The sequence below is a fragment of the Mytilus californianus genome, unplaced genomic scaffold, assembly GCF_021869535.1.
Source record: "Mytilus californianus isolate M0D057914Y unplaced genomic scaffold, xbMytCali1.0.p SCAF_4, whole genome shotgun sequence".
In the NCBI taxonomy this organism is placed as follows: Eukaryota; Metazoa; Mollusca; class Bivalvia; order Mytilida; family Mytilidae; genus Mytilus; species Mytilus californianus.
The window spans coordinates 42,557,147-42,569,860 of record NW_026262690.1 but is presented as its reverse complement, the minus strand read 5'-3'; positions in this window follow the sequence as shown (position 1 = coordinate 42,569,860).

Sequence of the window (12,714 nt, the reverse complement as noted above, 5' to 3'; positions counted from 1 at the left end):
TTGTTTACATTTTTTATATATGTTTTCATTTTTTTAAAGTCTCTTTTCCTATAAACAATATCATGAACTGTTTTAGTGACATCAAGTTGTTTTCTAGTGTGAGTAGTAAGATCTTTAAAGAGGCATTATCTGTCAAATTCATGTTCACCGATCTGCTTTAAATTCTCATATTTGATTTATAACATACTAAAAAGTATATCCAAATTATAAAAAGTCTAAAATAAATAATTTACAATGCATGGGCTTGATAATATGTATCAACATTTCGTGTGTATCTTAGTCTAGACGCCATCTAATTAACCATCGATGTGACCTCCAAAGACTGCCGACGGTCATATAACCCGATATAAACATAAATATAGATATAAATAGATAGCGAACCCGTGCAATTGAATTTTTCTAGGTCTGTTTGATATCATATTATAGATTAAAAATATATGTTAATCATCGTTTTTACCTGTATGCGAATGAGCTTTTGTGAATCGAATCAGTCAATCAAATGGTTCACCCTTGTTTCATTTTCAATGTTGACATTCTTTTCCTTTTAATAACTGAACACGCCTACTTCATGCGTAGCCCATGTCTAGCTTAAAGATTGAATTGCATCTCACATGAATACGGATTCAATGAGGCCGAATAATCACTTACGAGTGAATAAATTATCAGCGATGTTTATAAGTTTATTTTGACAAAATTGAACCAAACTGGCTGTTAAAAGCGAATTATTATTTCACTATTTTTCTTTCATTAATGATTGAACAAAATCATATTTTATTTTTTTATATCTCGTAGCTACCGCCCCTTTAAACGCAAACACGCTTCTCACGACCCAATTTAATTGTTCAAAAACGACCAAACAACAGACAAAAAATTACAAAATAGAAAATAGAAAATCAAAAAACCAAAAGTCAAAATAAGAACAAGGACAATACAACGGCAAAATATATGTTTTAAAGGAAAAAAACAAAACAGAAAGGCACTATATATGAAATAATAAAGATTGTGCTTAACGATCCACCAACTCAGTTCCTATATTAGTTAACGTTGTAGCAACCGTAGTGTTTCAATAATTTCCAAAATCACATTTATATAACCTGTACATTGTGAACAAATCAGAGTACCTATTTTCCATCTGGAGGAATGACCACATGGTGGTCTATTAATGTAAACAGACCTTATACATCGAGAAGACAGCGCATGCATTTACAAACATTGAGACCAACTGAAGATTGTTTTAAGAAATAGTGAATAATTTTTACGGATGATCATTCTTGTTAACATGAATTCCTTTCTGGTGAGACAATACTTTAAAAATCGTCACTGTATAGTTATATATAACTTTTGAAATTTACAATTTACAAAAAAGAAAAAAAAGCATATACACATTCTTGTATGTTGAAAGTTACCATGCAATCGCGTGCTAGGAAACTTACAGAGTTGTGGAAAATATGTAGATTTCAAAAAATTGTACTACGCTGATAAAATTGAGAATGGAAATGGGGAATATGTCAAAGAGACAACAACCCGACCAAAGAGCAGACAACAGTCGAAGGCCACCAATGGGTCTTCAATGCACTATTTAGAAAGCTCCGATAATTGTGTACATGAAATGTTTTTTTTAGAGTAATGATTTTTCCATTTTGTTTTTATTCAAAGATAAACATTTTGTAATGTAAGTAAAGAAAGCTCATAATGCAATGATCTCAATCAATAAAGAAAACAAGACAATTCTAATTTGCATGTATATTTCAAGTAAAATTTTCACAAACAATTTTTAAAAAATGTACTTTTGTGTTTTAGCTTCTAAATAATTTTTGTTATAGATTTGTTACCGACGTTAGCAAATTCCCACATTTTGTAATGTAAGTAAAGAAAGCTCATAATGCAATGATCTCAATCAATAAAGAAAACAAGACAATTCTAATTTGCATGTATATTTCAAGTAAAATTTTCACAAACAATTTTTAAAAAATGTACTTTTGTGTTTTAGCTTCTAAATAATTTTTGTTATAGATTTGTTACCGACGTTAGCAAATTCCCACTTCATCATTTCACTCACTGGATGTTAAAAAGATGTGCTCAATTTAAATGGCATGTTTATTTTGTTGAGAGTGCCTTAATTTTTAAATTCGTGTGCTCATATATGTTTCTTCCTGATTGGCTGGTATGCCTTCACAAAACTTAACTTCATGACAACAAAAACCCCTCATAAACCCCCCAAAACTAAATATTATGGAATCTGCACAACCTTTAACTGTAAATACGCCTTTTATTTCACTCATATTACTGTACTATGGTCATGCACAAAAACAATAGCTCTTTATTAAACACATGCGAATACATTTAATATATTATCTGCCCCTTAATCTATTTGAGTGATTCCAAACAAGCTAGTATAACAATTTAAAATATAAGCATGCTTGTTAATCTTTGCCAAAGGAAAGGATTGTACATAGTAAAATTGATTACACTAAAACCAGTATACAGAGGTTGAAGTTTTATTCAGTATTATCTATACTACATATGCCTATAAAGAAAACAACACAAACGCAAATATCAATTTGCCGACAGCCCGCCGTATTTGATGGACGCCGGATGTAATTTTATAATAACAAATACAATATTGTTTCTATTAAACAACAAATAACAAACATGTTATAATTCAATGCTTCTATACATTATAAATGAACATTCTCTCTTAAATCTTTCCAAAATATTTCCCTCACGGATAGTCGAGGCCGTCCAGGAAAAACCATATTTTGTTAAGTGGAAACCTGTATCCGACGACAATGCACAAGCCTATCTCAGGAAAAAGGTAGTCGGACCTCACCTTCTATAACGAGAGAGATACCAAATAAACAAAACTTCTTGAAATGAATACATATATACATATATATATATATATGACTTAAGTTTAAGTCATGCACGTACGAACGGCGGCTAGAAAGTGACAAACGAATCAAACATACCTACATACCCGGATCTAAATCAACCCCTCTGATTGGACCATACGCATATTACCCATAACGTCAATACAATATTTTCCCGCTTTACTTCGAACCGCGAGAAAATATTATTATATCCATACACGTGTAAGTTAAATAGAAAATATTTATAAAAGTTTATAATATGATAATTGTATTTGTCTACTTTTTTACTACTTTTCACTCGGATTTTCTTTATTTGAAAGAAGACGTAAAAGCCATGATAATAAACACACAATAACCGAATAATTTAAATAGAAGTTGGATATTATCTACCAGAATAGGACTTTAAAATATTACGGAGAGTCGATCATTGTGGGAAAATGCTCACCAACTGTTCTTGAAATAATGGAAGAGTGCCACAAGTTGGGGAACATTCTCTTACTTAACCCATTCCTTGTACAAACATTGTGTAGTTTTAGTTTTGAACATAAAACAATGGAATTATCTAAAGAGAATGCAGTTTTAGTCATTTAGTTCTTAAGTGTTAGGAAATGATTGTATCCATACTGTTCACATCTACAATCAGGCACTCGACAAGTTAAATTAATATGAAACGAGTTTCTGGTAATAATAAATGCTACGAACATGAACCAAAAAACAAATATGACAGACAGTAACCAAGGACAACCACTGGTTTGCGTCTCTGGTGACAAAGTTTAACATGCGTGTGAGCACTCAAACACTATCAACCCTTATTTGGAACAGTGGTCTAAGAACACAACGTAGGAACAAACTGTAAACATCTAACCCGAACAATTCAGTCCCTGCCAGTAATCGACCTCTTCTACTTGCTAGGTTATTATAATGCTAGCAATCGTGGAGTAGCGGAATATAACGACTGAATTATTCGGGTTGGTAAAAAAAAATGCATTGGAATGAGCTTAACCCATCACAAAACACAATAAAAAACAATAACAAAATAAACAAAATAATAACAAAATGACAAACAAGATCGATATAAGAGTACTCGCAGCTACTGAAAGCAATTTCAGAGTAAAATTTCAACTCATAAATAATATAAGTCATGTCTTCTAAGATTAAAATGACAATCGGTATCCGTAATTGTCCGTTTATAAATTTATGAATTAAAAAGAAACGAAGGTTTCAACTGCCTCAGGCAGAGTTGACCATTTATGGTTTTGGCTATTATGGTCCCTTTAGGTAATATGGCTCGGTACTTATACATCCTTGGCATTTAAATATTTGGCTTTGAACGTTCCCGATAAAGTTAAATCCAGAAAAGCGCTTCGCACGCATACAATATATAAAGCGTTTGTTTTAAATTTTTTTTACAACTCATTTTAATATATTTCACTAACTTTTAAATGATTCACATTGCAAAAAAATGATAGTTGACTTTCCATTTAGATGATGATTTAAATTGCGCAAATGTAATACAAACTATAGCCATAAAAGCAAAGATTTTTTCGATTTGAGAAAAAACTCGTCGGTCGGTTCCTATAAGGGGTCAAGTGACGATTTCGGCCATTTAACTTATTTGGAAATCATAGTTCTTGACCATTTTTGCTATTTTCATTTTTTCTATAGTTTCTATAGTTTCGGACGAAATCATAAAAATAGATAAAAATCGCTATTAAAGAACAGCTACTCTAATTAGGAGTCTACTGTCAATTTCGGTCATGTTGACTTACTTGTAGAGCTTCCTTTGCTGACCAGTTTTAGTTTCTCTCTATCTTTAACAATTTTTAAGATAATAACTGACTGTGGAGAGGATTTAGTGATCAAAGATATCCCCGCCAGAAGCAACTGAGAAATCATGAGTGTATTTCTGTAGCAGCATACTCTGAAATTTTATAAGACGTTGTATTTATTTTTGTTGTCATAGTTAAAGGCATTGTATGTGTATAAAATTTTTGTATATCCTCCAGTATTCTTTGGTGTCATTCAGTGCAATTATATACATATGTGACCAAAACAGTGGAGTGCAATGATCACCGAAAAAACAGACCTTTAAGTTACCAGAATGTTGTCTTTTCATTATATCAATTCGAATAAGGTGATCACCAGAATGCTAATGTTTGGGCAAACATACAAAACGAACGTATTTATTTCAATTATGAAAGAAATGAAAAAGTAATTTTATATAATAAATGGTTAAATTCTGGAAAGTTTTGGAAAAAAAAGGTTTAGTTTAGTTGTCCAAACATTGCATTGATATTTCAATCAAATAGGCGTTCTCAGTTTATCATCTTGAAACCAAAAAAATTATAATTTTACCAACAACCAAGAATCATTTTATTCGGGAATGGTATAAGTGAAAACTACAAAATTCAAGTTTAAGCTGTGTTTAGTTGTGCAAAACATTCTGTTAAAATTTCAATAAATTTGAAAAAGGGTTCTGCATTTATTATCCGGAAATCACAAAATTTTGAATTTTCGCAATAATCAAGTACCATAATTCTGGAACGGTAAAGTGAAAACAACGACAATCAAATGTAACATGTATTAAGTTGTCTAAAGCATTATATTAAATTTCAATTAAATTGAAAAGGGGGTTCTGTATTTATTATGCGGAAACTAAAACAAACTCTAACAATCAAGTACCTTTATATATATCAACTCTTGAACGGTAAACGTATAAATTTTACCGTGTCTTTAATGACCCAAAACATTCCATTTAAGTTTCAATCAATTTATAAATGGTGATCAAACCACGAAATTGAATTTTTCGAACAATTAAGTATCCACACTCTGGAGAGGGAAGGTAATTACGAAAATCGAACCTTACCTCTTTTTTAGTGGTCCAAAACATTCCAATGAATTTAAAAAAATAGAATTTTTTAATTTATCATCTGAAAACACAAAAAGTTGACGGACGGAATGTACGATTCCTATACCACTCCGACTCTGTCGGATGTAGTTATAAAAACTGCAACATTTGCTAATAGATATAAGAAGATGCGGTATGAGTGCCAATGACACGACTCTCCATCCAAGTCACAATCTGTAAAAGTAAACCATGATAGGTCAAAGAACCCGGATGTTTTTAAGTTTTGCAAAGACGACTGATAAGTGAAAACAACAGTTCACCTGGCCCTTCAAAGTGACGTCGCTTGATGGGCGTGTGTCACGCTATATATGAACGTTAAAGAAGGAGTCGGTGGCTTGTTGCCCCTATCCAACATATATAGCATCATTTTCAAGTGACAGTCCAAACTTCCCGCCCTTTATTTTGATCGGCCTACCTTTTGGACCTACATATTTGTATAGCTTTTATACTCGGGACAGAAAATGTACTAGTAAAGATTTTGTCAGGGATACCCAAAAAATAATAAGGAACAAAAACAGAAATACGAGGTGCACAATTGAAATATATGGTATATATTCGGAAAAAGTTTCATCAAGTTATCATTTGGATTTAGGAGGAGAACCGGTTACACATTTGCACTATAATGCGGAGATATGATCAAGTCCATGTCATCTCCAGACCAGTTAACCGAGATAAGGAAGTAAAAAAGAAGGGGTAAAAGTACATCATGTGAGTAAGATTCAGTGAAAGTTTCACAAAAATGTGTCAAGCGGTTCAGGAGCAGTTGTGGATACACAAGGCGGACAGAAGGACAGACGTACAGATTTCCCAATCACTATAAAATATCACCCTCTTAAAAAAAAGGTCACCGTATGGCCTTCGGTGAATAGCTGTAGACGAACAATTCAAAATGGACACTTTACATGGTGATTTTAATAAAAAAAAAATATACAAAATCACTAATGGCAGATGGCAACCAAAGACAGCCACTCCACTACAGGCTCCTGGCTTAGGATAAGTCATGTATATGTAGAATTTGGCGGTGCTAGTCTTAACTTCCTCCTAACCTGAGACATTGGTAATAGCACAACATAAGAACAAAGCCTTTTTTCATATGATTTCAGCTTTTTGAAAATAAATTGAGTTTGCCTGGTCAATTTTTTATAATGACCATTACAGTAACATCAAAAGTGAGTTCCTGTGCATGTTTATTGTATTGTATTTTTTACTTGAACAGTCAGTGTTTTTTATACACTTTTTCGTATTGTGGTGTACCTGAGAAGGAGGTATTACACTTGCAAACGTATATATATATTTATATGTGTGTGCAGTTCATACATGTTCAAACTACTTTTTCTTTTCGTTGTATGTATACTTGATTATTGTTTTTGTTGTTGTTGTTGTTAAAATAATGTCTTATATTGTAGTAAACTATGCTCTCTGTGAGCCCATTTAATGAAAACAAATTTTTTTCTTATTCTTTAAATAAAGATACATTATACTAAAATGTTCAAATGAAGCAAGCATTTACTCACCAAGCTTCCGAAATAACTCCCTGTAGAAAAGTAAACAAACGCTTTTATGAATGAAATTTAAATTTCTTCAAAGAAAAGTTTTCAAGCGATAATTACGATCCATAAGGTGTTGTGTTTTCTTTAATCAGGCCGTTTTGCTCAATGTCACTGAACGTTTCAATATAAAACATTGTTTTATAAGTCTCAAATATCAAGCCGCTTAATTTTCAAAGTATAACGTCTGGTAGACAAATGAAATCGAATGGTAAATTAGACATCCGGAACATAATCGGAGTTTTTACCTTTAAATGTATTTCAATGGGTGATATCCAAGTCAATAACCAAGACGTTGGTAATTGGATTCGGATTAGTCAAACATAATCATGACGTCGTGTAAGGCTATTTTTGATGTTTTGCTGTAACGCTGTACTTGGAAAACACCAGACATCATAGCTTCCAATGCCGCTAAGGGGAATAACAGCTCAACAAACCTTAGTAAGATGTTATTACAATACGAATGGTAGCATAATGTATTTCAATGTAGCGTAGTTATAATTTTTCATGCATTTCCGTGCTATGCAAAGAAGTTATTAATTCATTACTGTTAAGGATTATGTATCCTTTTGTTGTTTCAATGCGGCAATCAAAAACATCAGTATTAGAAAAAGAGAACGAAATAATTGCAAAAAAAACCCCAAACAAGTCCACAACACAATTATCAGACAACTATATGTAAATATTGAGCAAGGTGTGGAATCCCGAAAAACTTAAGGTCCAGGAGGGTGAACAGTTCCGCGCTACTAGTGACATTATATTGGGAGGTTTTTATTTGGAGTATCCCAACTCTCATTTAAAGATTATGGATTAGTTTTTACAGAGTTAAACAAAGTTAGTTTCATATTTGAACTAAAACTACATGACTTTCTTTTTTTTGTAAGTTTTTTTGTACCTTAGCACTACAATTATGAAATACACAAAGGTATCCATAAGATGTCATTTTGTATAAATATGATGTTCAAGCCAATTCTAGCATATTGAACATTGGGGACTTGTCTACAGGTAAGATATATACAGGTAGCATCTATTAATCATACGAATTTAACGTTTCTGTTTTTTTGTTATTCCAAATGGTTGTAAAAAGCCTTGACTATAATATAAAAATAAGCAGATGTGATATGATTGCCAATGAGACAACTCTCCACAAGAGATCAAATGACACAGAAATTAACAACTATAAGTTACCGTACGGCCTTCAACAATGAGTAAACCCCATACCGCATAGTCACCTATAAAAGGCACCGAAATGACAAATGTAAAACAATTCAAACAAGAAAACAAACGGCCTGATTTATGTACAAAATAATGAACGAAATACAAATATGATAAACAACAACAATCGGCAACCACTGAATTACAGGCTCCAGCTGACTTGGGACAGGAACATTTTTTTCTGACTGTCCGTCAGTGAATGAATAAATGGATGAGTGTATGAATGAATGTGTAAACGATAGTAAATATTGTAAACACAACGTTTAGTATAGTAAAGTATACTAGCTTTATTCTTTTGATGAATTGATACTATGACACAATCACAGGTTCTGTAAACTAATGAGTTAAGCCCTTTTCGACTGATTTTTATAGTTTGTTCTTATATTGTGCTGTTACAACCACCATTGCAGGTTTAACCCCGCCACATTCTGTATATGTCTGTCAGGAGCCTGTTATTCAGAGGTTGTCGTTTGTTGTTTAATATTATATTTGTTTTTCCTATTTTTGTGTTGTATACATAAATCAGGCCGTTATATTTTCTCAGTTTGAATTGTTTTACATTTGTCATTTCGGTGCCTTTGATAGCTAGCTATGCGGTATTGGTGTTTGAACCATGTTTCTCATTGTTGAGGACCGTGCTATGACCTAACTTTTATGTCATTTTGGTCTCGTGTGGAGAGTTGTCACATTGGCAATTAATTGTCACAGGACAAATGGCCAGCTGGTTTCTAAATAGAGCTTAGATATTGTGACGATACTATTATATGTTTCAAACCAACTTTTATTTACACTGAAAATACATGATTGTTATATACATTTATTTCAAATGTTAACTTGTAGTTTCCTTGGAATGTGAACTGTGAATATGATAGGAAAAATGCTTTATAAGGCCTACAAAATTTAATGTGAAAATAGGGAAACAGTTATAGATCCCACAGCTATGTTACGTGCGTACTGGAGTGTGAAAACTCGCATTAATACGACTACACAGTATAATAGTACCAACAAATGTGGCGGGGTTGCATGCATTATTAGTTCGTGCAGAATAGTATAGGCTTAATATCACCGTAGGCTTAATATAACCAAAGCATCGTCGGAGCTGCGATCCATCCATTGATATTTTAGCTACAGGTAGTTTTATCTCATTTTCAATATTTTGTTTCTTTTTTCAAGCTTCTGTAAGACATTTATATAGAAATAACCATCACAACCTTTTGATAAGAGATTTTAGCCCAACATGTTAACTTGTGTTTAAACACTTTTAACAGAGAAGAAACCAAGGGACAATCTAAAATTAAAAGTTAAAAAAAAAAAAGAAAAAAAAAAACAGACGACACACGGATTGAAATGTAGAACGTCGTCATTTTCATTATTATTTCCTTAAACAATTACCAGTGTTATCTTTCCTATTTTAAATTCAGCTCATGAAATTCTCAGAAAAAAGTGTACGTCTTCTTCAAGATAATTGTTTTGTTTTCAGTGGATAAAACAAGTTTGTCTCATTGAAATTTACTTGTAAATGGTTGCTTTTGAGAGTATTCCTATGTTTAAACATAGGTATGCAATTTTTCTATTCATCTAAGGATCATTTATTGATTTTTGCTAAAAATTATATGACACTGATGATGAACAGTTTTATTTCATTTCCATAATACTTCTTATTTGTTTTATTAAATTGCCCAAAGATGGAGAATTCTCAATATTGATACACATTCTTTTGATATTTCATTTTTTAGAAAGGGTACTGATTTTTATTATCTTCATTTTTTTCAATCAATTTTTATTGAAGTTCTACTTAATTATTTCCAGAAAGAGGCATTATAAATGCACCTTTTCAACAACAAAAATTTGATAAATTTGATAATAATTTTTATTTGAATTTAATGATTGTTCATTGAGGGAAACACATCCTTATTCAAATACATGTACAAATACCTTACACTGTTAGATAGCAATATAATGGGAAATTAACAAATACATTTAATTGCAAAAATGCCCAGGTTAGCATATTTGTTTATTGTTTCCAGCAAATTAATTATAATTGTAACTTTAATTAACCTTAATTATTGGTTAATGTCAGATGATTATAACAATGATTTAACAAGTAAAATAGACCCTGCTTGCTTGCATTTTTATACATATTTTGTTTTTTGTCTTTTCGGAGACAAAAAATACCTTTATTATCTTTTTAATCCTCAATCATTCATCTTTGAGACATAATTTACAGAATAATTGATGAAGTGTAGATTAAAAGTGATTATAGGTATAATATTGGGGTCAATAATTGACAATAATTTGTGATTTCAGATATAAATTTAGCAGTATAATTAAGTGTCTATTCAAGTATGTAATACAAGATATATTTACTGTGACAAATTAAGATTGGCATTACAGTGGAGGTGATTCCAATTAATACTCCCACCTTTGAGTGAAATTGTTTGTAAATAATGACAGTTGTCTATTATAATGTATTATACTATTGCCTAAGGAAAGAATTAGAATAATAGCATTTCAAAAAAGTGTGGGAAGCAACCTTGATATCAATACACATCTTGTACCAAATTTTATTCAATAACTTAAACAAGCATAATATACTGATAAACTACCTTCATAAATCTTATCAACTGATTACATTTGATATAGAACTTTTTTCACATAAATTCATTAATAGTAATTTAGTAAAAATTTTGATTTACAAAGGAACTATATGCGAGTGTATATCAAAAATAAAGTAGCTGTTCGACCTATATTTCTTTATTTTAGGGCAAATAACACGTCCGGCGGAGATCGTGTTTTTTCGAGTGAATCGGTCCAATTTTTTCGAGTGTAGATCGGGTTTTTTCGAGTGATAAAAACATGCGATCAGGTCAATTAACTGCTATTTTGCAATTATAATAGTTTTATTCATGACCGTCATTGTTATTTTGAATACTATACAAGTTTTGAGCACAAAAGACTCACAATCTCGTTTTATTTAACCTAAAATTCAGTTATTTACATTGTCCGTGTTTTTTCGAGAGCAACAGTTGAAACGTCCGGGTTTTTTAACAAATGGTCCGGGTTTTTTTGAAGAAAATGGGAATAAGAAAGAAGACATTCTTTGGCTTAAAAACTGACTTTTTCTAGTTTGTAACTGTAATTTAGCGATGGACAATATTATATATTCGGAATAAGACACAAAAACAGATTACTATGTTGATCAAATTTAACCATTTTCAATTTAATGATAAGTTTCTGTTCTGAAAAGATTTTACCATAACCTAGCAGTATTACGATATATAAGAAACCAATGGGTCCGTTTTAAAACGGTCGTAAGAACCGAGTACAGGGACTCATAATCTTTTCAATGTATTGCATGCTGCCTTTATTTTTACAGTCAATAATATTTTATGATTGATATATATTACAGTGACGAGAAAACATAGGAGCAAGAAAACTTTGGAAGACGAGTAACCAATCAGAAAAATTCAATATAAACCCAAATATTCTACTAAAAGAGGACCCTCTCTCCCCAAATGAAATTTGAATTAAATAGAATATCTAATAAAAAATGAAAATAATTTTATTTTATATGACAAAAAGGACCTAAAAATTAGCCAAATCCATCTAAGGTCAACTTTGCCTGATGAAGTTGAAACCTTATCTTCTTTATGATTTTTAAATTTATAAACGGACAATTCATTGATTCATTGTTGGTTGCTTAACGTCCAGTGGCAAAATGTGTCATGCATGTTCCGGACGAGAACAAATTTACAGTAAATCCAATCAGTAGGTACTGTAACAGAGGACGTTCGGGGTAAAGGTCGGGAAATTTAGCCTGTCACTGAAAATGAGAGTATATTGGATATGGACAGAAATTTCCAAAAAAATTGGCCAAAATTATGAAAATTAAAATTTTGAAAATAAAAATAATAATAATAATAAAAATTAGATTAAAAAGAAAAATTAAATTTTTTGCCAAAAAAAAATAAAATAAATCCAAGACTTAGCGAAGAAGAAAAAAAATTCTCCAATATTCCCCAAATAATTTTCAAATTTTCAACAATAATTTCAAGATAATATTTGACAATGCATAGCAACTTCGATGTTGAAAAATGTGTAGTGGAAGTTGGTCATAAGATTTTTTTTCAATTTTATTCCCGGGAAAAAAAAAGTAAACGAACACTAAGTAAGA